Raw genomic sequence first — 12,711 nt, 5'->3', positions numbered from 1 at the left:
ACAAAGTAAACAGTGAAGGAGAGGCGGGCAACTTTATAGCTCACTTAAGGTAAAGATATTGCAGGTATGTTTGCTAACAGAGTAGAAGTTTTCCTGCCTGGCTTTGATGATGCACCATGCAGCAGTATTTTTTGTCTCCCTAATCATTACTTAACCAGATCCCAGTCCTTAAGTGCCCACAATCGAAGTGTGTTGCCTTTTTGGGATGGGTACCTGTAGAAATGAGTTTTCTATAGGAGGTGGTGGAGGGCAGCAGTGTCTTGTGCCTCCCCTTCACGTGGGGTGACAGACCCAAGTCTTTTAATTGCAACGAATGATATGGATTCCCTTTCTCAAGGAAATTCAGAGCTAAATCTAAACCTTTTGCCCACTACCTATCACCTGATTTCTACATAGAGACGAGCTGCTGACCTTGAGCACTGTGTGTTTCCTGGGCTTGTAACACGGTACCTTCTGCACACAAAGCTATTCACAGGAAGCTTGGAAGCCGAGGAGGCTGCGAGAATCACTTGCAGGCAGGTATGAGTGGGCCCCCAGCCAAACGCCCCATCGCCGGCCAGAGGCAGATACAAACTCAGAGCTGATTTTTATTTCACAAATGATCTCCTTCAGGTGCTAACTCAGCACTTTAATGCCCACTGTCTGACCACTCAGCTTTGAAAAGTTTGGGGCAAAGCAAATGGCGCTCTGTAGGAGAGATGTGCAGACTGCTTTCGCTCTGTAGCCACGCAGTTTTGAACCACATGCGTGAACCCCAGCTAGAGTAAACATGTACACAGTCCTCCTGATGGTGGTTACTGTAGAAACAGAAAGGAAACTTTCACCGATGTTTCTCTCTTATTTCCCAATAAATAGCAGCATCTCCCCTAGAAACTATATCGATCTCTAGTTGTTCAAATAACTACTATTATAGAAGTAGATGAACTCTCCCCTGATAGACCTGTCAGACTCCCTACTGATAAGAAGGCTTCCATGCAATCCATATCCACAATTGCTTTGGAAGTAGACAACTGACGTTCCCTCCCTCTTCCGCCTCCAGCTATATCCCTGTAGCTTTTTTCAGTTTCCTCTGTCTATTCTTTTTTTAAGCTGATACTTGTTTTGAGAAACTGCTCGAGTTGTGACAGAAACTTCTGAGCTATCCCAGTAATTGGCCTGCCTATGAAGAAGGGAGAGGTTGAGAATGACAGTCCAAGGGAAAAGAACCTTGAAAACATCATGTCTTGGGAAGCTCCTATCACAAACAGGGTCATGTTACACAAGCTTTCCATGGGTGTGCAGTGCTCTGTACAATGAGTATTTCCTCTTAACTCAACATCTTCTCACATATTTATAGACACAGGGTTTGATTTTACATATTAATCCTATTATGTCAGTCTTTTGTATTTCTATATTGCAAACCCATTTTCTCTAGCACAGAGAAAAAGGCATTAAATACACAACCTGTTCAATTGGAACTGTTGCAAGTTTGTAGATGAAGATTCAAACACTGAAGAGTTAACCCAAGCAATCACAATCTCATTATTTCACTGGAACTACCAAGATACTTAATATTCATCATGTGCTGAAACATTTTATCGTGCAAGGTTTAAACAAAAATTAGCATAGGTGATATCCTCAGCTGTTACAAGCCAACAAAGTTGCACTGATTTCACTGGAACAACATCCCTTTACGGAACACAGACTGGCCTGCAGTGGAGCTGTCCTAAGCAAAGACAATTTGCATTCCTCCTAGAAGTAATTAATTGAAAGCTGTTCGGTAACTTTCCTGACAGATGGGTAGCACAGTCCACTGCCTGATTTCCTAATGCGCACGGAGTGACCTGACTGAGCCAGCAAAGTTCTTAATACTTCACCACCTTGGCATCCAGGGAGAGACTTAGGCATCTAGCTTTTAAATGTGTTTTTGTTTTCTTAACTGTTTAGTGAAAGAGAGAGAAAAACAGCACTGCTTATGCTCGTCTTTTCTTGTAACAAGAGAGATGAAGGAGCACGTTCCTGCGCAGGCTTAACAGCACAGTCTGAGCGGGGCTGAGTTAGAGCTGTCAAGTTTCCCATGCTCTTATTCAGTCCTCCCACATCTGACCTGATGCTGCGCAGGAGGACAAGGCAACCCGCTAGACAGCGCCACCTCCAGCTTCCCAACAGCTCTCACCACAGCGAGCAATCACCATCCTGAACCTTCCCACAGGAAAAGACAGAAGTGGGGTAACGGGGAAAACAAGTGCATTCATCTGTCACCTATACGTGCAGGTAATGAAAAGCCTTGATGCCGTTACCTCTGTAGTTGTCCTTAAATGGTGTAGAAAAATGGGTGAGCAGTGGAAATCTGAGATTGCAACAGAGCTGGATACACTGATTATTTAGTTTCCAACTTTATTAGAGTTGGGCAAGGGAGAGGTTATAACCATGCCATGACAACAAAGCTTTAAAATTCTTCAGGTTTTAGCCATCTGCTGACAAGCTCCCCACTTAAACTGTCCTTTAGCAATGTTTTTGCCATTGGTGTTTTCCTAAGTGTATTTCCCTATTTGCCTTACACATAATTTCATTATCTGCCTGAGCGAGGCTAAAGAAAGACTTATGTGAAGGTTTCTCCTGTCTAGACACATCCCAGTTTGAAGCTGACTATTCCAGGCCTTTACAGAATTAAAACCAAATGCTCAATCCCAAGCTTCCCCTCTCCTTCAACGTAATAGACCTCTCTTTTCCATGATTCTGTTTTTAAATGTAAAAAAATATTGCTACCAGTCAGATATTGGAGCCTGTCCCTCTCATCTTACAAATGAGCAATTTTAGCGTAGAAATTACTGCTTTCAGACACTGGTAAGAATCAGCAGATACATCTCCAAGTTTTTTGGTTTTGGTAGAAGTGACATCTGCTTGAAAATTTTCAGGTGTCTGGAAAATTACAATAGGTCTCCTGGGAATACATTAATAGGCTGCAGACATGTGAGACAAAGCTAAATGCTAAATAAAATAGTGCTGCAGTTCATCATGTGGGTTCCCATACCTCCAATAAACCTCTCCCATCTGTGCCTGCCATTACAGCTTTCAACCTTCTCCAAGGAAGGAACTCCAGTCACAATAAGGTCGACCCTGGCACAAATACTTTGATATTATGAAGTATTCAATCCATTTAGCAGGAAAATTACTGACTCTGTCTCTAAAAAGAAGACTGAGCAGGCAAGGATTAGATTTTTTAGTAACTAAATACTCCAGAAAGTAAGACCTCCAAAGCCTGCAGGTGGTAATGCACTCTCTGTTTGCTAAAAGGCTACCAAAATGCCTAGGCTATAATCTGAAAAATGCTGTCTCAATATTTGGTACTTCATTACCGCTACGGGACGACTGAAAGATATTCTGTCTAAGATACAGCGTGGTCTGCATGCATTTATACTGGATGTGTTGCAGGATGGAGGGGAATGTTGCTAATGCTGTTGGAGAGTCTGACTCAGCACTGCATGGCTCTTCACAAAGTGTTGGGAGACCTGTATTTAACTTCAAAGAGGTAAAGATAGTGGCCTTCTTCCCAGGGTTGGAAGGGGGGCTTGAGCTTATCATAGTACCACCACCTTAGCTGAGAACGCAGCCACCAGATTCACTCATTCAACACAGAGGTGAGCTGTGGCATAGAGACCAACAACTACTGGCAACAGGAAGAGAGCAGATCACACTGCTCACTCATGTTGTTGGTTAATACATCAGTTACTGAGCTATAAACCTGCTGAGATTACATCTCAGAACCACACGCACCCCTGCCGCAGGGGTACATCTGGGGTGAAGGTTGTTTCCCCAGGCAGCAAGTGCATGCCTCCACCAAGCAGGGAGCAATGCATAGATTCAACAGGAGCCTTATGAGTGTTACAAGAAGTAAGACACAAAGGTGAAAGGGCCCAGGAGTTTCTGAGCTGGAGAGAGAGATCAGGAACACCAGGAAAACCAATTTAATAGAGATGGGGAACAAGGTCTAAAAAAGGAAAAGAGCTGTAGGGGAGAAGGAGACAGGAACTGTCTCTACAAAGACCCCTAAATTAATAAAACAGAGTCCAGCCAGAGTTGCAGAAAAGGGGGACTCTTCCCACCGCCCCTACATTTAATAAGAACAATTAAAATAATTACACAGTCAAAACAGCATTCATCCTATGGTGACCACAACAGAGTAGCTTGGCAACCCTATCCAACCCTAATTTCACACAGCTTGTAATACTCTGCCACTCCTTCATGATGCCAGGTATTGTTTTCACTGGTTGAGATGCCTGAATTAGCAATTCAGAAAATTGCAGACGTTGTCATCAGAGTAGCGCCCTCCACAGAAAGCACAAGGCAGCTAAGCTTAGCCTGCCTCATTCAGCCCAAGCCTCTAAGTAGATGGACGGTATTTTCCCTGAAGGATGCTCAAGTGCACCCATCCCCAAACTGATAAAATTATTACATACTGGCTTGACATTAACTTCAGTGAGCCTATTCATATGCTTAAAGTCTGTATATAAGTACTTTTCTAGACTGAGCACTAGAATGCACATCCCATGTCAAATCAAATATTTACCACACGATTTGCTGCTCCATTTTGTGCATATTAAAAAAAAAATCCCTTCAACTGTCATGTCTTTTTATGTTTTTATATACCCATCCTATAAGATTCTTTGAGATCCCTGTATAAAATGCTTCATGTGAGTGAGATTTCAATCTGACAGGCAAATTCTTTACTCAATCCTCATCTGCATCAGTGGCCTGCTTTAAAAGCCAGCCATCAGCCAACTCTTCTGTAGCGTACCTCTAGAGAGAGATGTCACACGTACATGACTGTGGCACCTGCCCATGTGGCAGGAGCTACCAACTGACACCACAAGAAGTCAGCAAGGAGCTCTCTGCCCATTTAATGCTGTGGGAGTTGGTGTGTGGGCAGAACTCAGCAGAATTGTACTGCTAAGCCAACCAGCTCTTACAATTTTTCATAGACACTTGATAATTACAAGGGAGGACACAGTATCTAGGACTGCGTTTGCCTGATGTTTGATTAGTTCACAGAAGGGTAGCAATTCCAGTTCATGAACAACAAAGTTTGATTCAATTCACAATTAACACTCTAAGCTTCAAACTTCTTGTGTGAAACGCTGAATGACAGCCTAACTGGCTGTATCAGATCACAAACTTCAGTGTCAGGGACTAGCAAGAGTGGGGCTGCTCCACAAGGGAAGGAGAACCAGAAGGCAAGGCAGCACAGCTGGGCTGTACCTGCAGCACCGCACATAGCAAGCGGAGCTGAGGGCTGAAAACAGGGTCCAGGAGTCGTCCCAGACCAGGAGAGGCAATGAGCCATGGGCAGAGAGAGGCCACAGATGAGGATGCTCAGGGCCATTAAGGACGTGGTGGCTGAGGGAGCCACAAACAGTGAAAACAACGTCTCCAGGTTGTCACTTAGTAGGCAGGCTGCCACGAAGCAGAGTCGCTGAGGTGTCAGGAATCAAGGCAGAGATCTATAACCCTGGCCTCTATTTTATAAAATCAGATTATTTCCATGTGCTGTTTAAATTTTATTGAATTGGCTAATGGCTACAGAAAACCCTTATTTTACTTTTTTTTTTCCCTCTCTCTAGCCAGATTTACCTATAGTCCAAAGGAAGGGAGCATTAGGAGAATTAATATTTATTCTCACTACTTCTCTCTTTGTAGACATCAGGTTAGAGACTGGATGAGCAGCAGAACACCCAGGGTGCCTGTATCCCCCTAGCCACATCACTCAGTCCATACTTACACCCGCATTTCCATAAATAGGTATCATATAACATTATATGCCAGGGATGATTTGTCTACTGTTGATTGCCCTATGAAATGATTTCTGGGTTAAAGTTAGCCTTGGACCTTGTGCAAACATCTCCATCTTATTCAAAGCACCACATTGTTACCTGAACTGAGCTTCTGCCAGCTTGACTTCAGATTTCAGACTGGCTGCTCTGTGGTATGACTGCCTCTGCGACATCTTCAGAAATGTGAGTTTGGTAAAAGAACCGTAGGCTGAAAAAAAGAAAGAAGTTCCTGTTTTTTGTTTCTCAAACGTTTTCATGAATTGATGACTGTCTGAAGCAGATGAAAAAATAATGAATTTAATGTGGGAATCTCGGTGCAAATAAGGGACAGGTAGAGCAAGGGATTTTTAGTAAATTCAGTTTGGCACTCAGCTCTATAATTTATTTGATGATGGCCATCACATACGTTATGCATAACTGAGTGCACTTGTGTGTGCATGCGTATATAATACATAACTTTTTAGTTTGACAATATTGATTGAAATCCTTTCAGTTTGATGAATGAGTGCATTATGCAGTGAATAGAGAAACTAGCCTTGATGAGTCATTGGCAGGATTTTACCAACTTTTTGAAGACATCCTCTCCCGTGGGTTAGCAGTCAGAAATGTCCTCCCAGCATGTCTGCTCAAGCTCAGTTTTTGACTGTGACAAGACAAGGCCAGGTATTACTTCAAGCCTGTCAGTTCTTCCCACCTCTTCAAATCCCTCTACACATACCCTAATACACACATGGAGGATCAAGGGATGGAAAGTCTCTCAGGGTTCATTTGGATTTGCAATGCAGCTCTTTCATGTTAATTTTCCTTTTCCTTTTTCTTCACCTCAATTCACTCTGACGTCTTGCCACAATATTGTCAGTCTCAGAGAAAACAACAAGCCAAAGCAGATGTGCTGAACACATGGTCACCAACAGGAGCAGTTCCCAAGCAAAGTTAGCATGTGAAATCATTCCAAAAGAGGGATGTCTTATCCAAAAAATAATCTGCATCTGCTCCTGTTGTTTGGTGGATTGGAAAAAAAACTTCCACATCTAAGTTTACAGTTCAAATTTATCCAATGCTCTGAAGTTAGAAGGGTCATGATTTTAGATAGTTCCCTCTGATACCATTATAATGAATTTCTCTTATGTTGAATAAGAGAGAGACAACTCTTCTAGTGTTTTTTTTTTTTTATAAACAGTATAATATTGCAAAGGTCCCTTATGTTTGGTGCCACAGAGGTTATGATGGATAACTCCACATTTCTTTAATTCTGTGAAAGAAAAATATGGTTTTCCAATTAAAAAAAAAGGCTACTTTGCTTATAATGTTTCTCTATTCATTTTCTTTGTCCTATAGAATTTAGGTGACTCATTTTAAGCTGGTCTGTGAACTCATGTAAAGGCAATGTACAGAACAGTAATTATACGTTTTTACTGCTATTTCTGTTCCCTTTGAGATCTGTAGTCACTGAAAATGGGAGAATACAAAGTAAACCCCCTGAAGAGTGAGACACATCTGGCAAGCTCTAAAGATAAGCTCAGCCTGCCAAGGAGAGAGCACAGAGTGCTGAGGTCTGGCTTGGGTCTGAAGAAAGATGAGAAAGCAACTTTCTAGCTGAATCCTGCATTTTTAGCTGAAGTTTTGTACCGGATAAGCCCATTCACTATTCTCCCTGATAGAGGCCGTCACTGCCCTGCAATATAAATAGAAGAGGTACAGAAAAGCAAACCGTAACAGTTAAAGTAATGTGATAGCAAAAATCCATGCCCATATTTGGCAGAAGTGGCCAGGAACCTCAGATAATCAAAACATGCAGCCTCTGAATTTATAAGGCCTTGTCCAACTTCAACACAACACCCCAGGAGACTTGCCTATTGCTATGATTTGATTACCCATACATTCAGATTGAGTATGCACCACCTGTTAACATACAGAACAAAACACTTCCACCAAGAGCATTTGGTAAATAAATGACTTGGAAAATATTATTAAGCTCAAAACCAACATTTTACCATGTTTGATTTGCCACCAGATGCTGTGGGATCTGAAGATACAGGAGGAGGGAAAAAACGTCAAACAGTGACTAAAATACAAGGAAAAGCAAGTTTTATTGTGAAATTATGGTCAGAAATGAATGCAAAGCTCTTCTACTCTGCACTATGTCATGTACAATAAACCCAGCCTATTCATGGAGAGTAAGCGCCCCAACAGTCTTTGCCACATACCTTATGAAGGATATTGTGTCTCATTCAAATAATATAATATATTAAAGCGATACTATTTTTTGTAGTGCATTGCTCCCTATGCTGGGATAGGTTGATGAACAGGTTAGTGGCAAAGAGACAGTCTCTGCTGCTGAAGACAACTAATAAGCCTTCAAAGAGCATTTCTTGCTAGTAAGATGGATGCCAGCAAAAGCAGCTGGTAACGATGCTGGGTTAAACTTTCATCTTTTTGACCCGTTCCTCTTCTCAAGCTGAGGAGGAGGGACTGTTAGCATAAACAAGCAAAAACATTCCTCTTCAATACCATACATTTAGCAAATGCATACTGCACTTTCAGACTTCAGGGTTCCTTTAACTGACAAAGATTTGCAGATTCCCTTTGAGAGTGACAGGTGCATGCCATTCTTGGAAACTTCAGTTAGAAATGTTAGTCATGTACCAAAGACCGTGGTTAGAAATGAGCAATGGTCATTGAAAACAGGCAGTAAGAGCTGCTTGAGTCTTCTCATATCACTGTGCTTGGCACCTCTTCACCCTAAACAATGGGGCCAACAACCCCATCACAGTCCAGACAAGACCCTAGGGAAGGCCATGGTGCACGGTCCAACTGTCCTGCCACAGCCTGGGAAGACAGGTAGCATTCTTTAACATCTCTACACTTCTACCAGAAGGGCGTTTTGCCTTCTCAAGCATGGAAGTGCTAGCCTTGGACAACTAAGCCTTAATATCACTGAATTATTTTGTTGTTCTTAATCTAGATCCAGGCCCCAAATTCAGATACAGCTTTAGACACCTGCAGTACATTGACCTAAATCCACTAAATGCCTCCAAACTGAAATACATACAAAGATATTATTTTTTTTTAAGCTGATACGGTTCTCTTACTACTGTCCGCAGTACTGTTACATGGTCGTACCAGGAAGCACCAAGGAAGGCTGCCCAGGAGCATGTGCTTCACAGCCAACTTATCTGGCTGCAGAGACCAACGTTAGCTACCATGACAGTTAATTCTCTTCTGATATTTTTCCTCTCTTTTTCTTATATTTGAACTGAACTTACTCCAAATCAAACTGACTCCAACACTGATAGGGAGATAAGACCTCCTGCAAGTACATGATCACAAAGTGGATGTGTGCTAAATAAACCTAACTAGGTTACAGTAAAGCCAAGGCCCTCACTGGAGTCCCTGTTGTTTTCCAAGTCATGGGGTACTGCAATTGGCATCTTGGTCCCCAAGAGAGATGACACTAAGAGAGACTATTTCTTCAAGTACCAAAGTTATAAAGTTATCTAGTGACTTGGTAAGGAGACTTCTCCCCCAACCCCCCTTTTTGCTTTAAGGTGAGTGCAGGATGAGGTTACATGACTAGTTGGAATCAATGCAGGTTCTTAATGATGCATGAAATGAAATATTGCTGTACAGTGCACAGTGAATATTCAGTGTTCTGCTCTATGATAGATACATCCTGTGCTGATCTGACAGGGGAGAAACGCCCCGCACAGCAGCTGCAAGCTCTGCCCTGCACCTCAGCCTGTACTTTGTGTCAAATGGGTTGCTATCTCCTGCTGCTACACACTCTTCTCTACGCTAATACATCTGGCAGCCAGTTAAGTTCCTTTAGCCAAGAGGCAAATAAAAAGCATTTTCCATGTCATGATTCCTGCTTTGGGAAAACAAAAAAAAAAATCATGGACCTTATGAAATTTCTGAACTACTACATATCTTTATCTGGGACCTCTGCAGTCCAGGCCTGGATTATTTGTACATGGTACTCCAGCTTTTTGCCCCTTTTAATACCTGTGGAAACATTGCCAGTTGAAGCTGGACCTCGATGCATTGAAGCACTGCTCAGGCACGGCCAGTGTATCTGTAGTTCAAATGCTGAGTTACTGAAAGTTTTTTTACATCAGAAGGGAGAAGCAGCATGGAAAAGGTTGAGTTACTACTTAGAGAAGATCAGAGGAACATATGTACCTGTAAAAGACATACTGGAGCAAAGAGCAGGGAAACAGCCTGTGAGTAGAACATAAGCTGTCTATAGGTTTGTGTTGTTTTAAAAGCATGTGATGCTCTATTTGAAATAGAGCAAAACTTCCACAAACTGCTGAAAAGGTAAAGCACTTCAGGGCTTTTTACACCAAGAAAAAAAAAAAAAAAAAGAAAAACAACCTGACCAGCTAAGATATAGTAAAGTGGAACAGGACTGCAGAGTAATAGTGGCTTCATAGCTTCTGAACAACAGCTGCCTTTCCAAAGGGAAAATGTCCTTCTGGATTCACGCCCAAGAAATATGACTCTGAACAGTTCTGTCTTAATTGTGCTTGTTTTCTTATGCAAAGAAGTGGCATCATCTTTGTCACTCTTGCGGAGATGAATTTGGTATGAGAGAGAGAAGAATTGGAAAATAAAGAGATGATAAGAGAAAGGGGTAGGTTTCCCTGCAGTAGAGTCCTATCTCCAGTATAATTTCCTCCTTCTCCTTAAGGAGAGGACACAAGTGACCAGGGGAGACAAGCCTTTAAAGGCCTAGTACCAAAACCAACTCTCTTTCTGATGCAGGTTGCTGCAACATTTTAGGTTTGTAACCTGTGCACAGCCAGATGGCTCGGAAACACTGCAGGCAAATCCTAAAATGAAGGCAGAGAGTTCAGAGGGAATCCACATAATTTCAGAAAGAGAAGTTATTGCCCTTTTTGCCTGTGTCATAACAAGGCAGACAGGGGCAGTTGCAGCAGAGATCTCTGGTTGCCAAAGGGCCCATTTTTGCACTGATTTCAGAGGCATCAGCTGGTTCACAGCAGCAGCCAGGCAGGACTGGGTCAGATCTGGGAGGAGCACGCATAGGACAAGCAGTGGCATGGCACTCTGGCAGATGCTGCCTTCTCCAGCTTGCCCATAACAGCAGGACTGCTTTACCTTATAAACCCGTTGAACAGTCAATGGTACAGCATCTAACGCAACAGGAGAACCTGTTCCTGGTACCTTTCACTTTAATGGTACACACAGACTTCCATATTCTTCCTGTTTCTGTTGATAAATAGTCTCTAGTGCTCCTTCTCATTGCTCTTGTCCAGGTACAAAGCACAGTGCAAGCTATATGCAGTGCCCCATCTTTCCTCCCAGTCAGCATTATTCAAAATGAAAATCCAGCCAGAGAAAGGACACTAAGGGCTACTTGTTCAGTATTCCCTCTGTGATGAGATGATTACACCAGGGAAGAGAAAAGGAGCAACAGTGAAACCAAACAGTAGGAAGCCAAGACTCAATAATAGGAGAGAAGAAGCCTTTTTACCCCATGACTAGTACAGAAAGCCAGAAGAGGAGCTGTTAGCTGAACTGCAATTTGTTCTCTCCTGTCCCTTGTCCAGGGAAGATCGTAGCTTTATTATCTCAGTCTCAAGCGTCTCAGCCAGTATATGCTAATACTCCATGCCTTCTTCCCCACCCCCATCGACCCCCGCTCCTACACACTCTACTTCAGCTTTATCTTCATCTTTCAAAGCAGCTTGAATCACCATTTCAGACCCTCCAGATTTACGGTTAAAATTAAAGTTTTGGCAAGCCTCTGTCACTATGTTGCCCATTACTGTGGTACAATATAATGTAATTAATGTTTTTATGTTTAAAGAAGAGGAGGCACATATGTTCCTCAGCTGCTGATGAGCAGATTTATAGGTAACACATCTGAGTCAGTGCCCATGTTTAGACGTTAGCCTGACAGATCACTAATCATTTTCTAAAAGCTGTGCACCACTGCCCTGCTTCCCTAGATTTGCAAGCAGGACTGCGCTGGGATACCATAGTGAGATGATATATTTCAGGTGACACAAGGGGAGGAAGCAAAACATCAGTAAATGTTTCAGCATATCTATCTCTTCATAAGCAGATGTTCTTGCTTAACACGTACCATTAAGCTAGAGTACACCGTGTGCTTTCTTAAAGAGAAACCCAGCCTGCTCAGAGTAGGCAGTTTGCAAAGGTACCCAAGCCAGCCTTGTGGTCTAGCCCCAGAAACTTAAGCCCTTATTCAAGTAAAATCCTCTCCGTGAAAAAGGGGAAGCTGTCACATCCACAGTGGCCCAGGAGGAGTGAACTTGTAACTTAGATGGATCCTTTCCACCTCTTATTGCCATTCCCATTTTGATTACACCTAGCTGAGGGGTACCAGGTTCCGAGTGGCAGGGGGCACTCGCCTGGGCAGGGTGGTCCCTAGCAGAAAGACAGGACACACAGCTAGAAGCAACCAACCCTCCTGCTGCCTCGGGAAGACGTTCTAGATGACTGTCAGAGCACTGTCCAATGTCTTTGTTACAAGACAGAAGTGTGCGTGCGTTTAAATGCCACCAGCTTTCACAGCATTTCTTCAAACTCACAATGATCTAGTCAAGATAAGGCCCAGCAGTGGACTGACCTTGGCCAGACACCCACCCACCCACTCTCAGACTCCCTGTTCTCAACAGGCCAGGTGGGGAAAACAAGATGGGAAAGCTCATGGGTCAAGATAAAGAAGGGAGATCACTTACCATTTACCACTACAGGCAAAACAGACTTCACTTGGGGAAAATTAATCTAATTTATTGCCCACTAAAAATAGAGAAGGATTGTGAGAAACAAAGACAAAAACTAAAACAGACTCACATGCCATAACCCCTTTCTTCACTGACCTCAACTTCAGTCCATTCTAGGCTCCTCT

At 42.8% G+C, this 12,711-nt stretch overlaps 1 protein-coding gene across 1 annotated transcript in view; it reads right to left on the bottom strand.

The window, feature by feature from the left end:
- TMEM114 (transmembrane protein 114) overlaps positions 1 to 12,711 on the bottom strand; it is a 64,698-nt gene that overhangs the window by 15,104 nt on the left and 36,883 nt on the right. The window contains exon 7 of the mRNA XM_054212607.1: positions 5,910 to 6,018. The gene's annotated coding sequence lies outside the window, so the exon portion shown is untranslated. The remainder of the gene's footprint in view (positions 1 to 5,909; positions 6,019 to 12,711) is intronic.

Source organism: Rissa tridactyla, chromosome 8 (assembly GCF_028500815.1).
Source record: "Rissa tridactyla isolate bRisTri1 chromosome 8, bRisTri1.patW.cur.20221130, whole genome shotgun sequence".
NCBI classification, from domain to species: Eukaryota; Metazoa; Chordata; class Aves; order Charadriiformes; family Laridae; genus Rissa; species Rissa tridactyla.
Note: the sequence above shows the minus strand (reverse complement) of the source record. Positions and strands in the feature narration are given on the sequence as shown.